At 38.0% G+C, this 15,770-nt stretch overlaps 1 pseudogene; it reads right to left on the bottom strand.

The window, feature by feature from the left end:
* Positions 1-14,036: 14,036 nt before the first annotated feature.
* LOC124247658 (olfactory receptor 1L3-like) lies at positions 14,037-14,997 on the bottom strand (annotated as a pseudogene).
* Positions 14,998-15,770: the final 773 nt, after the last annotated feature.

The raw sequence follows: 15,770 nt of genomic DNA, 5'->3' as shown, positions 1-15,770 counted from the left end.
TCATGTCATCACATCAAGAAGAGTAAGAGTGAGTTCCATACAATAAGATATTTTATAAGAAAGATAGACCATGTTCACACAACTTTTATTACAGTATATTGTTATATTATTCTATTACATTTAGTTATTGTTTTTAGTCTCTTACTGTGCCTAATTTATAAATTAAAGTTTATCATAGTATGTATGAATAGGGAAAAAAACCATAATATATACAGGTTTCAGCACTGTTCAGTTTCAGGCATGCACTGGGAGTCTTGGAATGTATCTCCTGCAGACAACGGGGGGCTAGTATACATACTTATATATTGACTCATGACAAAGTTTCTATGCTATAGAATACTTTCTGAGATATGAGATGCAAAGTTGCAGTTTATGGACATTGAAAATTTTAATACATTCTCCCTATCTGAGCCAATTACCCTTCATCCAAATCTGGGCAATGTATTCATCTGACTCTCTGGACTCTGTCCCCATTTCCTTCATTGTATCTTTCTGCCTCATTCCTGGGACATTGTTTTCCCTTGTGGTGAAGGGCTAGCTGATTCTCTTTCAGCTTGAACCTGGAATTCCCCAGATCTATGTGATATTTCTCAGGGGCAGTGCTCAGCTGCCTTCCCATTTAGTGGAATCTGATGACATTGTCTATTTCCTCATGTCTTGGGCAAGTCATTTCACCTCAGTATACCCATCAATAAGATGTAGGTAGCTCTACATTCTTCCCCACCTACTCCTGCACTTGGAGACTCATTGACAGGTGACATATTCATATCCCCATGATTCCATCACCACATCAGATCATATGCACTAATCATGTGCAGTGTTTGGTATATCAATTATACTTCAATAAAGCTGAAATAAAAAGACAGAAGCATTGCAGAGTTTGGAATATTTGCAGACTTAATCTACATAGATAATGACCAGAGAACGCTGCCCATTTGGCTGTCCCTGAATAATTTTCAAAGGTAGACCTGAAAAGAATGAAATTTTGACTGTAGTTGGTTGAGCAGTCTCATAGGTTAAGTCAATTCCACTTACGTGCAATACCTGTTCATTGCCCCCACAGCACAGTTGGAGGAGGTATTCATTTGTTATCTGATGCCAGATAATTGTATATCTTGCTTATCTTGAGATTTTCATGTAAAAATGCAATGTTAGTAAATGAGAGAACTAGAATTCAGAAAAGGCCTGTGCCTCCTTCCCAAATGTTTACCCTCTCTTTCCCATGGCTCTTGGTTTTGCAGGACCCACACAAGGAGGAGGTAGAACAATGCTTTATTGAGGCTTTTTGATGATTTAGAAGAAGCATGGAGAGCAATTCACAGACAATTTAAGAGTAAAAATAAAATCACTTTTCTCTCAAAAGCACAGTTATAATAACTTGATGGGATTATGTGCCTTCTTAGTTTATTAATTACATAGTTTCACCACCTTCCTAGTATTCGAGTAAAATAATGTCAGCAAACACATTTTTACTTGGAGTACTACTATGTAAAAGAAAGTTATTATAGATGGTAATAAATCATTTTGCATTACTGGCAAAAAATTGATGAATGAGAGTTTGGTAAATCTTCCTAGAGGTGGTTAATATTATTGCTTATACAATAAGCTAGAGAAATTACATTCCAATGATGAATTTGTCATTAGTTTGTGGTTGGGAAGGATCACCAGCAACTGGGAGCCTTTCTGAGCATTTTAAATCACACTATCCCAATTTAAAATTGATTTACTCCCTTCCTTCATAGACAGGAAGTCCCCTCCATTCCAACGGAGAATTTTCCACTTTGTGCACATTTATCACCTTGAGGTGTTTTTCCCTCTGTTACTTCCTCACCACGTATGCAAGGCTCTTCTCCCAGCCACCAGCCTGCATGAAACCAGGAAGTAAACCATGGAGCACAGAATGCACTTAATAACAGGATATAAAAATCCTGGGTGGGTAATACACTGGTGGAAAGCTATCCATCATCCATGCACCTTCTCCATGAATGAGCAAGGACAGTGGAGAAGTGACTAAACTGGAAAAGCATTCAGATAACATTTATTCAACGAGATCTGTGCTTACACTTGTCTCATTTAATCCTGACAATAGCGCTATGTTATTAAGAGCATTATTACCGCCTTTTATAGATAAAGAGACTGAAATTCAGAAAGGCATATAGCTGGTAAACAGTATATCTTGACTCAAACTCACGTATGTCTGATTTCAAATTGTGTGTTTTAAACTACTCTACAATACCTCTTCCCCAAACCATACAAGAACTAAGCTGGTGTGTCCTCTGCAAACAGAAGTCCTCTTACTGCCAAGAGCCTTAAGCCTCCTTGCTGACACACTCCTCCTTCTCCGTCCTTTGCTCCCAAATGTTGGGATCCTTTCAATTTCCTTCTATCCTACCCCCATTTCTGCCTCCCATTCCACAAAGACATATGCCCTCCTTTCTTCCTTGCCTTCAGAAGGAAGGTACTTTGGACCTCACTCTGTCTGACTCAGAAAACAGCAGCTCTCTGCTTTTGCAGCATCAGTAACTGCATTTATAATCTCCCCTGGGTCCAGAATTTTGCAATCCTAACTTCTCCCTGTCTACCTTCTTCCCACTTCCAACAGTAAGACACATAGGCATACAGCCCCCTGGAACAGGCTGCCCTTCTTAGGGATTCTGCAGGGTCTTTTCAGGCTGTTCCTTCTCATTTTTCACCACTTTGAAATCTCTCCTTTCTTCCTAGTTTTCTTCTGAGTCTATTTTACTACTGTAAAATAGTGTGCTACAGTTTACTTCTATATCAAATTATACCTTTACCTAGCCTTTCCCGCTTGTTAAATTCTAGATTCCAAGGCAAGTCGATGTTTAAAATATGCTCATTGGAATTAGTTTTGTGAATAGTTGTCTTCCCTCCATCTCAACATGTCTTTGGATGGCATCTTATAAACCAGAAGTGCTTAACGTGGGACTTTGCTGAAACCAGTTTCTTGTGTTCCTCTGCTGAGCCTGCCATGTTTCACCCAGATGTCTCCTATTGGAGACACCAACTTCATTGCAGCCCCTTCCCATGTGTATTCTCAATCCTGGTACTATAATAGCTAGCAATTGCATAGAGCTGACACATACCAGATACTGCTCTAACAACTTTACATACATTAAGTCACTTAGTCTTTACAGCATCCCATGATACAGATAGTGAAAGTGAAGTACTGGGAATGGAAGTGACATGCCTAAGACCACACAGCTCAGTGGTCGTGGAGTCCAGCTTGAGAATGTATGCTCTTAACCTCTAAATTATCCTAACTTTCTTATTTACTTGTTTCTTGGATTTTTGAAATGGAAGAGAGAAGAAGATAGGATCAGGTAATGGGTTGAAGATTGCATGAAGATGTTGCCTCCACAGTCTCTATCCCCAAAGATGCCTCAGCCTTCCTACCTGTGGGATTGACAGAGGAGATTGAGAGTCCTGCTCAGGCTTGGGGTCCTGCCAGGGAGTTATGATCAGCTCTGAATCTGGAGGAAGGGTCCTGCTTAACGTATACATCTAGCTTCCGGCATATGCTGGTTCTTCTCTCAACCTACCGTGGGAGTTGATGATAGAAAAGGAGACATAAGGGCCTCTGTTCCCCGCAATTTAGAGCCCTGGGGGGATTGTGCTTGCAGTTTTCCCAGGAGAGGAGAACATTACTGATGCCCTCTGAGCTCTGTGTTCAGGAGCCTCAGGAGAACCTTAGCTCTTGAGGTGTAGCATCTGATACCCGGGAAAGGAATTAGGGCCATGCAGTAGCTGTGGTGGAGGTGTGTTCACGTATGCACATGTGAGCTATGTACATGTGTCTGTTCATATACTTATATGTATTCTCTGTACATGCATGTGCACCTGCACATGTCTGTGTGTAGACTTGTGTGCCCACTCAGAAGGAGAGGAGGTGGTCTCTGATATCTGTGGTTCTATGTCTGAGTGTATGACTGTATCTAGGTGCGGGTGTAGAGTTGTGGGGAACGGATTAAAGTACAGGCTCTGGAACCAGACTGAATAGATTTGGATGTTGGCTCTGCCTCTCACAAACTGTGTGAGCTTTTGCAATACTTAACATCTCTGAGTGTCATATTTTTTGTTTCCCACTCTTAAACATTGTATTGCTTCAACTTCTTAAACCAGACTACTTGCGTTTGAATCTCTGTTCAACCAGTTACTAAGTGATTTTGGTCAAGATATTTAGCACATGAACCCAAATAGTTCTCATCTACAAATGGCATAGCATTCACAATTTTAGACAGTTTTTTTTGTTTGTTTTTTCCTTTTGAATAGACTTTAGTTTTTAGAGCAGTTATAGATTCACAGCAAAATTCATCAGAAAGTACACAGAGTTCCCAGCTACCCCATACCCGCATACACAAAGCCTTCTCCATTATGAACATTCCCTACTAGAGTGGTACATTTGGTATAACTGAGGAAACTTCATGGACATTTCATCACCCAAAGCCCATAGTTTGCATTCGGATTCACTCTTGGTGTTGTACCTTCGATGGGTTTTGACAAATGTATGACGACACCACCATAGCATCACAGAGTATGGTTTTACTGCACTAAAAATCCTCTGTGTTTGCATGTGCATTCTCCCTTCCCTGTAACCCCTGGCAATTGCTGATCTTTTAATTATATCCATAGTTTTGCTTTCTCTAGGATGTCTTATAGTTGGAATCACATAACATGTAGACTTTTCATTTGGATTCTCTTGGTTAGTAAGTTTCCTCCGTGTGTTTTCATGGCTTGATAGCTCATTTATTATTAGTGCTGTATAATAGGCTATTGTCTGGATGTACAAAAATTTATTTAACCACTCACTTACAGAAATACGTCTTTTAAGTAGCCAGAGATAATTGTATTGTTACACAGGGAATGCAAAAAAATGTATTCTGCCACCTCATGTGGTCTTCTGTGTTGTGTACGCTTTTTTAGTTTACAAGCACTGCCTCTATCTCATGGTTCAAGCCATATAGTGGCTTCTAGAGGGACCTATATGAAGGTCCATTGTCCCACTTCACAAGCGAGGCAGAGTGTTCTTCTGATTGCCAGGGTCACGGTTAGGGTGGGGCTGGAATGAGATCCTAGTCTTCTGGTTCTTTACCTGATTTCTGACTCCTAAGTTGTCTCTGAGTTACAGCAGAAGCTATACCACCTTCCCAACAAGGGACAGGCATGGCAAGTTAGAGTTAGGCAGGATCTAGGGGGGGATAAATTGCATGAGAGGAACCTAAAAACCCTAAGGCACTCTAGTGGGAATCTGAAAGCTGACCACAGTAGAAGAAGGTCGGAACCATGTTCCCAGAGTCTTTATGCCAAGGGGACCTAGAAGACTTCAGCTTCATCTTTTGAACTTTTTCAATCATGAAGCCCTAGGTATTCCTTTCTCTGTGCAGCAAGGCTATGGTTACATATGATGCAGATCATTATGGCCCTGGCTGAGATGAACTTGGTTTCTGGCTACCCTGCTAAGAATCCCTTTAAAATATGTCTCTGCAGTTCCTGAGATGGCCAGAATAAATTGCTCTCAGAGCACTTCTGTCCATGGATGCATTGGCTCTGGTCAAGCTCAGTAGTGTTTGTAGTTATAATTCCTGGCCTGGGTTCCAGCCTACTCAGACATTTCCATGTGTAAGTCCTGCTGATGGGGCATCTCCTGGAGTTTGCTTGCTTGAAGGGAGATTCTTCTGTCATTGGGGAAACACATCCATTTCCTCATATCTTTTGTCTGCCTCTTGAAACTTCTTCTTTTCTAGGATTATATGAGTACTCTTTTTCAGTCCTTTTGCTAATGCCTTCTCTATCAGACTCTTCAATGTCAGAAATCCTCAATACTCTTCCCTAGGATCTCAGCCTTCATGATTCACACCTTTTCTTGCTTATGCCACTCATTATGATAAACAAGAGACTATGTTCAAAGAAATAAGTATTCAATATTGAGTGAAATCTTCAACATTGATGTAGATGTAATGAGCTTGTAATGGAAGGACATTTCCTTTTACAATTTCTCATGAAAGGATCTGCCTGCCATATTATTAAACTACTATTTTCAAGCAGTCCCCCAGGTACATATATGGTGGGAAGAATGGCTGTCAAGGAGTTTCCTGGTCTACTTCAAAGGGCCATAGAGAGCATCCCACTCAACCTGACAAGGTATTTAGAAGGTCTGCTTAGACCTTTCCTCTGATTATGTCTACTTTCAGAAGGGATTTATCTTATTCTTACCAACACTTATTAGCAATTCCCCAAGTTAACTTCTGAACACCATTTTTAGATAACAAAACTGTTATTAAAGTCCCTAGATACTACCTGCCCACATCAGGTCACTCCTTCTGAAAGGTGACAGGATATCTATTAGGATTTAGCTCTCTAGCTCTAACTGAGAATGTTAGGACTAACCTGAGGGCCATAGCAGTAACTCTTTCACCCCGATGTGCTATCTCACGGTCGCTTAGTATCTAGAATTCCCTTAGTTTGAACTTTTTAGAATATCTGTAGGCTTATTCATGAAGATCTTGATTTCTTAGTGAGTATAAGGAGTATGGGGCTGATGGCAAAGTGAGGTCAGAATTTTAAAAAGATGTTTGGTTTCTCGGGACCAGAGGCCTTAATTAACTTTATAAGTTACAGGAAGATGTAATTAATTAATTTATATATTTAATATATGCCAGGCATTCTTCACATTGTAAAGTGGTGTGTTGTACTTGGCTGATCATTAGAAAGCCAAGAATTCACTCTATTGAATTACAAATTTTTGGTTCCAAGACCCCACTTAACATAAGAATCCTACCAGGAACAGTCTATGTTACTGAGCTTAATTCTTTAAATATATTATTTCTTCTGGTTAAAAGAATATGAAGCCCTCATTATAAACATTTACATATTACTGAAATATAAAAACTTTGAATGTAAGAATCCAGTCCCCATTGATATCATGGAAAGGATAAAACAAGGATGGCCTCTGTTACCACCATTAAGTGACATAGCTCAGATGGCAGTCAAAGCCAGTAAAAAAGCAAAATGAAAGAAATAGGTGGTATAAACTTTAGAAAATATGAAATTGTCATTATTTTAAGTGACTTGATTGTCTAGAAGAATCCAAGGTAATTACTGAAAACTTCAAACCTATGAAGATTTTATCAAATTGGCCAGATACAAGATAAATATACAAATATTGATACTTTTCCTGTATCAGAAAAATGTAACGGAGAAAAAGGTTTCAATTAACCATGGCAAGAAAGTTCATAAAATACTTAGGAACAAACCTGAAGAGGGAAAATAAAGAGAAATGAGACAGACCTATCTGAAGAAAGTATAACAGAACACAAAAGAATGATCTGAATAAATAGAGATACTAAATAAATTTTTGAAGATTAAATATTTAAAAAACTCAATTCTTAGATTACACATACAAGTTACATCATACAGTAGTTGTCTTTATCTGTCTGACGTATTTCACTTAACATAATGCCCTCAAAGTTCTTCCATCTTGTTGCAAATGATGGAATTCCCTTTTTTCTCATGGCTGAATCTAAAAAGCTAAATTCATAGAAACAAAGAATAGGATGTTAGTTGCCTGGGGCTGGAAGGTGGGGGAAATGGGGGCATATTGGTCAAAAGTACAAATTTCCAGTTATAAGATGAATAAATTCTGGGTATCTAATGTACAGCATAATGACTAAAGTTATCAATACTGTATCATATACTTGAAATTTGCTAACTGAGTAGATATTTATTTATTATTTATTTTATTGAGATATAACTGACATATAACATTGGGTAAGTTTAAAGTGTATAATGCATTGATTTGATACATTTATATACTACAATATCGTTGCCAGTAGTGCCCTAGCTAGCACCTCTATGTGTGACATAAGTATAATTTCTTTTTTATGATGGGAATAGTTAAGATAGAGTCTCTTAGCAACTTTGAAGTTTATGTATAATTGAATATTGTTATCTATAATCACTGTGCTGTGCATTAGACCTCCAGGATTTTTTTATCTACTGGTTGCAATTTTGTACCTTTAAAAAACATCTCCCCAATTCTCCCACCCCTCGGCCCCTGGTAAGCACCATTCTACTTAAGATAGTAGATCTTAAGTCAATTCTTCTCAAACTAATAAAATTCAATCCACCCATAATAACACTCCAAGGGAATTTTTAATGAGACAGAAATGGTCATTCTAAAATTCATCTAGAGGAGCAAATGGCTAAGGAAAGACAGGATAATTTTGAAAAAATTAGAATAAGGATAGAGAACTTTTCTAACGGAAAATCAAAACCATATAATAATGAAAAACAAAAAGATAATGGTACGTACAGAGAAAAACAAATCAATGGACCAAAATAAAGAATTCTGTATACTTGTATTTATACATGTGTATAGATCTTGATCTATATGGAATGTACAATATGATAAAGATTTATTTCATAGCAATAGAGAAAGAATGGGATATTAAGTAAATGATATGCATGACAATTGGATGGTCATTCAGAAAACAATGAGGCTAGATTTCTGTCCAACCCACACATAGAAATAAAACCCATTTGAATGAACAATCTAAAATTAGAAAATCCAAACCATAAAATAAATGTTAGCCAAAGACAAAGGAGCACACTTTTTTTTTTTTAAAGATTTTTAAATTTTTCTCCTTTTTCTCCCCAAAGCCCCCTGGTACATAGTTATATATTTCGTTGTGGGTCTTTCTAGCTGTGGCATGTGGGACGCTGCCTCAGCGTGGTCTGATGAGCAGTGCCATGTCAGTGCCCAGGATTCGAACCAACGAAACTCTGGGCCGCCTGCAGCGGAGCGCGCGAACTTACCCACTCGGCCTCGGGGCCAGCCCCCATACTTTTTATAATCTGAAGATGGAGCTGCAATTCCAAGAAAGAAATAAAAAGTAGAGGCAAGAATGACAAAATACTGTATTCAGAAATATGAAAATAACACCAGAAGAGACTATAAGCAATGCTAAAATATAAACTATTGACTCAGAATTATCCATAACACATTTACCAAAGAAAACTTATGAGATGTTCAACATGACTGGTAATCAGAAAATATAATTTAAACTGAAATATGATTTTCACTGATGAAATAGTCAATAAAACTTTATTTTTATACTATCCAAAGGAAAAAGACCCTTACATTTACTAGTAATAAGAGGGTAATCAATGAAAGCCTTTTGGTAGTATCTATCAGATTTGAAAAACCAGATCTCTTTATCCAATAATTCCAAGAAATATCCAAGAAATCCAATATCCAAGAAATATATCCTTTGAAAATAGTCATATATGTATAGCACGAAGATATGTACAAACATTTTTATTATAGCATTGTTTACAATACTAAACAACACAAACAAGTAAAACAACCCACAGAGGAAATAAAGTAAATATCCACAAATAGGCAAATTATTCAAACAATTTATATTGCATTCTCATGGCTCAATATCACATAGTCTCTAAAGAAATAAGATGGCTAATGTTAACCAACATTTATTAGCACTCAATATTTGTCACACAAGGAGATAAGTACTTTTCATGCCTTCTATCATTTTATTTACTCCAAATCCTAAGACATAGTCACTATTATTATCTGTATTTTACAGATAAAAAACAGAATTTAGCAAAGTCAAGTAACTTACCACATCCCACAGTTAAGTGGTGGAGCTGGGATTTGAATTCAGGCATCTGTTCTCAGAGAGAAAGCTAATTATTGCTAAGCTATGTTATCACTGTGAGAGTACTGTCTGTGATATTTTAAGTGACAAAAACAAGTTGCAGAACAATACATACAGAATAATCCCATTTTTATAAAGGAAAATATCTCCTTTATATTTGTTTGCTGTAGTGTGTATGTGACTTCCTTCTGAAGTGAGATTGGAGGGATGGAGTGAGGAGTTCCTTCCATATTTCACTTCATATTATATTGTTTGCATTTGAACTGATATGTCCTGCTCGGGATTCTGCAAGGGCCTTTCCAGGCCCAGTCCTTCTCTTTTCAGCTCTCTGAAATCTCTTCTTTCTGCCTAGTTTTCACTCCTATATCAGATTAGAGCTTTACCTAGCCCTTTCAAGCTGTTAAATTCTAGAATCCAATGTAAGTGGACATTTAAAATATGCCCATTGGAATTCTTTTTGTGAATAATTGTCTTCCCTCTGTCTCAATACACCCTTGGTCTCCATCTGATTAATCAGAGGTGCTTAAAGTGGGACTTTTGCTGAAAATCAATCTCTTGTGTTCCTCTGCTGAGCTGAAAATGCCTCACCCAGATCTTTCCTTTTGGAGACACCCACTTCATTGCATCCTCTTCTCATGATCCTTTTCTCAATCCTGGTACTATAGTAGCTAGCAATTACATGTGCTTACACGTGCCAGATGCTGTTCTAAGAAATTTACATACATTCCCACTTAGTCTTTACAGCACCCCATTTTGCCTATAATGAAAATGAGATAGAGGAAATTGAAGTAAATTTTGTAAGGCCACATAACTCAATGGTGGTGAGTCCAGCTGAAGAATGTGTGCTTTTAACCCCTCATTATCGCAACTCTCTTGTTCACTTGTTTCCTGGCTTTTGAGATAGAGGAGAGAAGAAGATAAGCTCAGGGGAAGGGAGGAAGATCACATGAAGATGTTGACTCCACAGTCTCTGTTCCCAACGACACCTCAGCCTGCCTACCTGTGGGCTTGACACAGTAGATTTAGGGTCCTGGTCAGGCATGGGGATCCAGGGGGTTATGAACAGCTCTGAATCTTTGAGGAACGAGGCCACTTGAAGTGGAGACCTAGCTTCAGAAATGTGCTGGGTCTTCTTTACTGAATGCATACTATGAGCCAGGTACTGGTCTAAGCACTTTACACACAGTCCATTTAGTCCTGTAATTCATGTGTGATACCACGCATGACAATGATTGTAAAAAGAAAAAAATGAAGCAGAGTTTATCACTTCTTAAAAGTTTGTATGAAGAAATAAATGTGTGAGAACTCTCAAAAGTAGTTTTTAAAAATAGGATTAAAAGAAAGAATTACTCAGTGTGTATTTAAAAAAGTTATGGCCGTCAAACATAATGATTTGATACAAATAGAGGTAATTAAATTAGTGGAACAGAATAGGACTCAAGTATATTGGGTCTTATTATATGATACTGGAGACTTTTTAATTAAGTGGGAAAGGATATTTTATTAAATAAATAATGCTGGCATCTGTAAGATGGATATATAAATATTACATATAAATATAGTCCAGATTGATTAAAATATAGGCCTAAAACTTAAAAAATGAAATAGTAGAGTAGGATTTTAATATTGGTTAAATAACCAATGTCTTCTCACTCAGAATATGAAAGAAAAGATGAACAAATTACACTGTGCAAAAAGTAAAAAGATGTTGATTGTGTAATTGAAGCCACGGGATAAATAATTTATTTGGAGAAAATACTTGCAAATACACATGGAAAACAAATGGTTAATATTCTCAATTTACAGAGATCCTACAATTTGGTAAGAAAATGACAATAATCTCCTCAAAGGGCAAAGTGCTTAGGCAATTTAAGGAGGAGCAGGTGCAAATGCCCAATAAAGATAGATGAAGTTGCAGAACTGCATCAACAGGGAGAAATGCACTAAGATGCCACTGTCCATCATCAGACTGACTGAGATTATAAAGATTAGTAACATACAGTGCTGTTGGGCATATAGAGAAATCTGTAGTTTCATATATTTTTCGTGGGAACGTGAATTGCTTAGAATCTACTCTGGCAGCATTTATTAAAATTATTCATTTTCAGGTAAATTCAAGCCCATGGGAAGGAGCAACTTAGCTATATACTTTGAATTCATTCTCCAGATACTCTCCTTTTGGTTTGAGAACTAGAAGTCTCTCTTTATTCTCTTTGTCTCATTATATACCTCATTGCTTTAATTGAGCACATCTTCATAATTCTGGCTATTCATTCTATCAACTCCATATTCCCAAGTATTTTGTCTTGAGCATCCAGGCCTTTGCTGATATTTGCTGCATGATAATCATTACCCCCAAGATGCTGATAAACTTCATATCAAAGAAAAGATTGTTTCCTCTGCTGAGTGTATGTCATAGATGCATTTCTTCTTGTCCTTTGGGAATGCGAACAGTCACCTCCTGGCAGCCATGGCCATTGGCTATATGGCCAATATCACCATCACCAGACACCACCATTCATCCTTCTTCTGGGGTGTCTCTTGCTCCATATCTGGTGATTCAGTCTATCTTCTTCACTTCCACTATCATTTATTATTATTATTTGTTATGTCAATCCAGCACTGACATTGTCCTACTCTTCCCTTTGTCAATGAAATTGTGGGAAAGACATACGTTCAGGCTGCTCTGATGACCCCTTTTGTTTGCATGATCTTCATCTCTTATCTGTGAATCCTCATTGCTCTTCTCAAGATCTGTTCACCAGTAGGGAAATGAAAAGCATTCTCCACCTGTGGCTTTTGTAGCACAGTTGTAAGATGCTTTATGGGAGCATCACTTCTGTCTATTGCAGACTACTGTTCAGCTGCACTATTGGGGATGGTGTTTTGACAGTGATCTATGCCATATTGGTCTGCATATTGAACCCAATTACCTACAGTCTTAGCAATGGATGTGGAATCAGGCATGGAGAAGCTGATGAGCAGGATGAAACTCCATAAAGAAAGACTCACTGCTCATCCTCAAAAGAATCCTTTGAAATCTCTAGACCCCATGTCCCTCAGGAGGATGAAATTCATAATTAGGTGCGGATGGTTGGTATACCCAGCATTTCATTTATGATGGAGAAATGCTCACCGTCTTAATTAAGCTGATGTGTTGTCATTGTCCCTGAAAGTATTTCCTCGCACCTTATGGTCTCTATATTACCTGGTGGGATCAAGTATTATCTCAATCTTGTTACTTACACCTAAGATAGAGGTCCACTCTACCACACCACTTCTTTATAGGAAATCACACACCTTTGTTTAAGCAAAAGTCTGTGGAAGCTCTCCTATTCCTTCAAATCTACTCTGAGTAGCATCACCCAAATTTGATAAATAGTGATTGTTCATATTAATGTGCATATCTAAATAGTCAGGCACATGCTTATATACAGCCATTTTGTTTGACACTTTTGAATAATGTATACTTGTGTAGGTGTTTTTGTACATGTGGGTGTATGTGTGTGCATGCATGCATGCATGGCTTTTGTCTCTTCAATTCGTCATCAGACTGGGAGCGCACCAACAATGGTGATTCTGTTTTAACAATTTCTCTCTTTCTAGATGCCTCACAGCCCATGTTATGGGCAAAAACAGTGATCATCAACCTATGTCGTGAACCAGCTCTATTAGCCAATCCACACCAGACTCCAATAGACCAGACTGTATGCAGTGGGATCTGAGACCTCTTCTTTCAATCTGCCTTCATGCCCTTTCATTTGTTCCACAAGTTTTACTCATTCCTAACTCTTCCCAAGCTTCCCTACAGATGCATCTGTTTCTTCCACATTCCTTTTAGTTTTCTGGGATAATATTTATTATGTGTTGCCATATGGCCTTGGAGTACTGAATTATTGGTTGAAGATTGCCAGCAGGTAGATCTGCAACAGTTTTAAACAGAATAGACTGGCCAGGTATGCAACATCTTTGCGTATATATATATATATATATATTTCTATATAGATGTTTACAAAAATGTCTGGTAATTCAAGTGATCAAACTTTACTGAATTTGTTAATAGAAGGAAATATAGGAGGTTCCAAATAAATATGGAAGGTGTAAAGAGATGTGATTTTCTGGAATGGAGAGATATTATGGAGTGAATCTAAAATTGTAGAATAGGTACCAAGACATGAGTAGAACTGTCAAATCATGGCATGATACAGACCACAGGATGGAAAACTACAGGGCTCAGTAGCGATTGGTGAAAGAGTATTTCTCCACAAAAAGACTTCCCTCGGGTTCTTGTGTGTGCCCGTGTGCATGTGTGTGCACGTGTGCACACACACACACAACTTGCAATCAGAATCCACAGATTTTCTTGGCCTTTGAAGTAGAAAGCCTATCCATTTGAGACTTAATTCTGCTTATCAATTTCTCTAAGCCCCATTTCATATCTTTGTTTCTTAAGCTGAAGATAAAGGAGTTCAACATTGATATCAGCACAGTGCAGATAGTTGTTGCTATTCGGTCCTTGACAGTATAGCTGGATAATGGCTGGAAATGGACATAGCTAATACTCTGATAAAAAAAGAATCACCACAATGTGGTGGGAGCTGAAAGCAGAGAAGGCTTTGCATTTTCCAGCAGTTGAGGACACTAATGAGGATTCTCAGATAAGAGATGGCAATGCAGAAAAATGGGGCCATCACGGAAGCCAGCCCTTCTGTCATGGCCACAACTTCATTGACAGAGGAAGAAGAGCAGATCAGTTTCATAACAGGGTTGAAATCACAAAAAAGTTACTGATAACATTTGACGGACAAAAGGTGAGCCGTTTCACCAGGAGGACATGTAGGAGGGAGCAGAGGTAGGAGAAAGCTATGGAGAAGGCCAGTAGCAACATATAGTATCAGTGCTTCATAATAGTGAGATAGTGCAAGGGCTTACAAATGTCTACATAGTGGTCAATGGCCATAGCTGCCAGAAGATAACTGTCCAGGTTTCCAAAGACCAGGAAGAAATACATTTGTGCCAGACATTCAGCATAGGAAATAGTCTTTGTCTCTGATAAGTCGTTCACTAACATCTTAGGGACTATAACTGTTGTGTAGCAAATATCAACACAGGACAAGATGCTCAGGAAGAAATACGTGGGGTTTTGGAGTTGGGGATCAGAGCAGATAGCCAAGATGATGAGAAGATTTCCCATCAAGGTGACCAGGTACATGAAGGGGAAGAGTGCAAAGAGTGGCTTCTGGTCCTCACGGCAAGAGGAGAGTCCCAAGAGGATAAACTCAGAGAATTTTGTCAGGTTGGACATTCCCATGGACTTGTATGAACCTAAAGGTATGCAATGCTGTCAATTACTGGTTCTTAAGTCATCCAGGTCATGCATCTTTACATCTTGTTCTTACACCAAGCAGTTATTAATATAATGAGCATTTAATCTGATGTTTTACTTCCTGAATATGGAAAATTCAAACCCAAAAGTGTGTTTTATCTTACTCTTTTAAATATTCAATGTAGAAATCTATAGAAACAGATATTAGGAAAGAGACAGAGACATTAGGATGGAGAGTTTGATTCTGTTTTCCTCCTTCCTACTCCAAGTGTGATAATCATAGGAACCAAGGATATAGTCTTTGAGTCAGGTTCAGGTCAGCTTCTGATAAAGATTATTATTTGCTAACCCACATCTAGATAATCATGAGATAGTTACCTTATCTAGCTTGTGGTTGATGAATAACCATCTTTTTAAATCAAAATACATCTTTCCACATCATTTACGATGGAAACAAGAAAGTCATTTAAAGAACATTGAATTGAATGTAAACAGAGGAAAAGAAAGAAGATGGAAGGGAAAGCTAGAGAGAGGGCAGGAACATATGTGAGAAAATTCTCTCCCAAACTTCCCTGCTCTCAGTTAAAAATTCATACCCTGAGCTCAGGAGATGTGCTCAAAGTAGAATGGAATAAAGGAAGATTCAACTTTAGAGTATAGATATAAAAAATCAACATATAGTATGAACATGTTAGCTCTCTTATTAAGTGTCCAGTGATGATGAATTATCTCTCTGAGATTAGATATTCAGA

The sequence above is a fragment of the Equus quagga genome, chromosome 1 (genome assembly GCF_021613505.1).
Source record: "Equus quagga isolate Etosha38 chromosome 1, UCLA_HA_Equagga_1.0, whole genome shotgun sequence".
NCBI lineage: Eukaryota > Metazoa > Chordata > Mammalia > Perissodactyla > Equidae > Equus > Equus quagga.
Note: the sequence above shows the minus strand (reverse complement) of the source record. Positions and strands in the feature narration are given on the sequence as shown.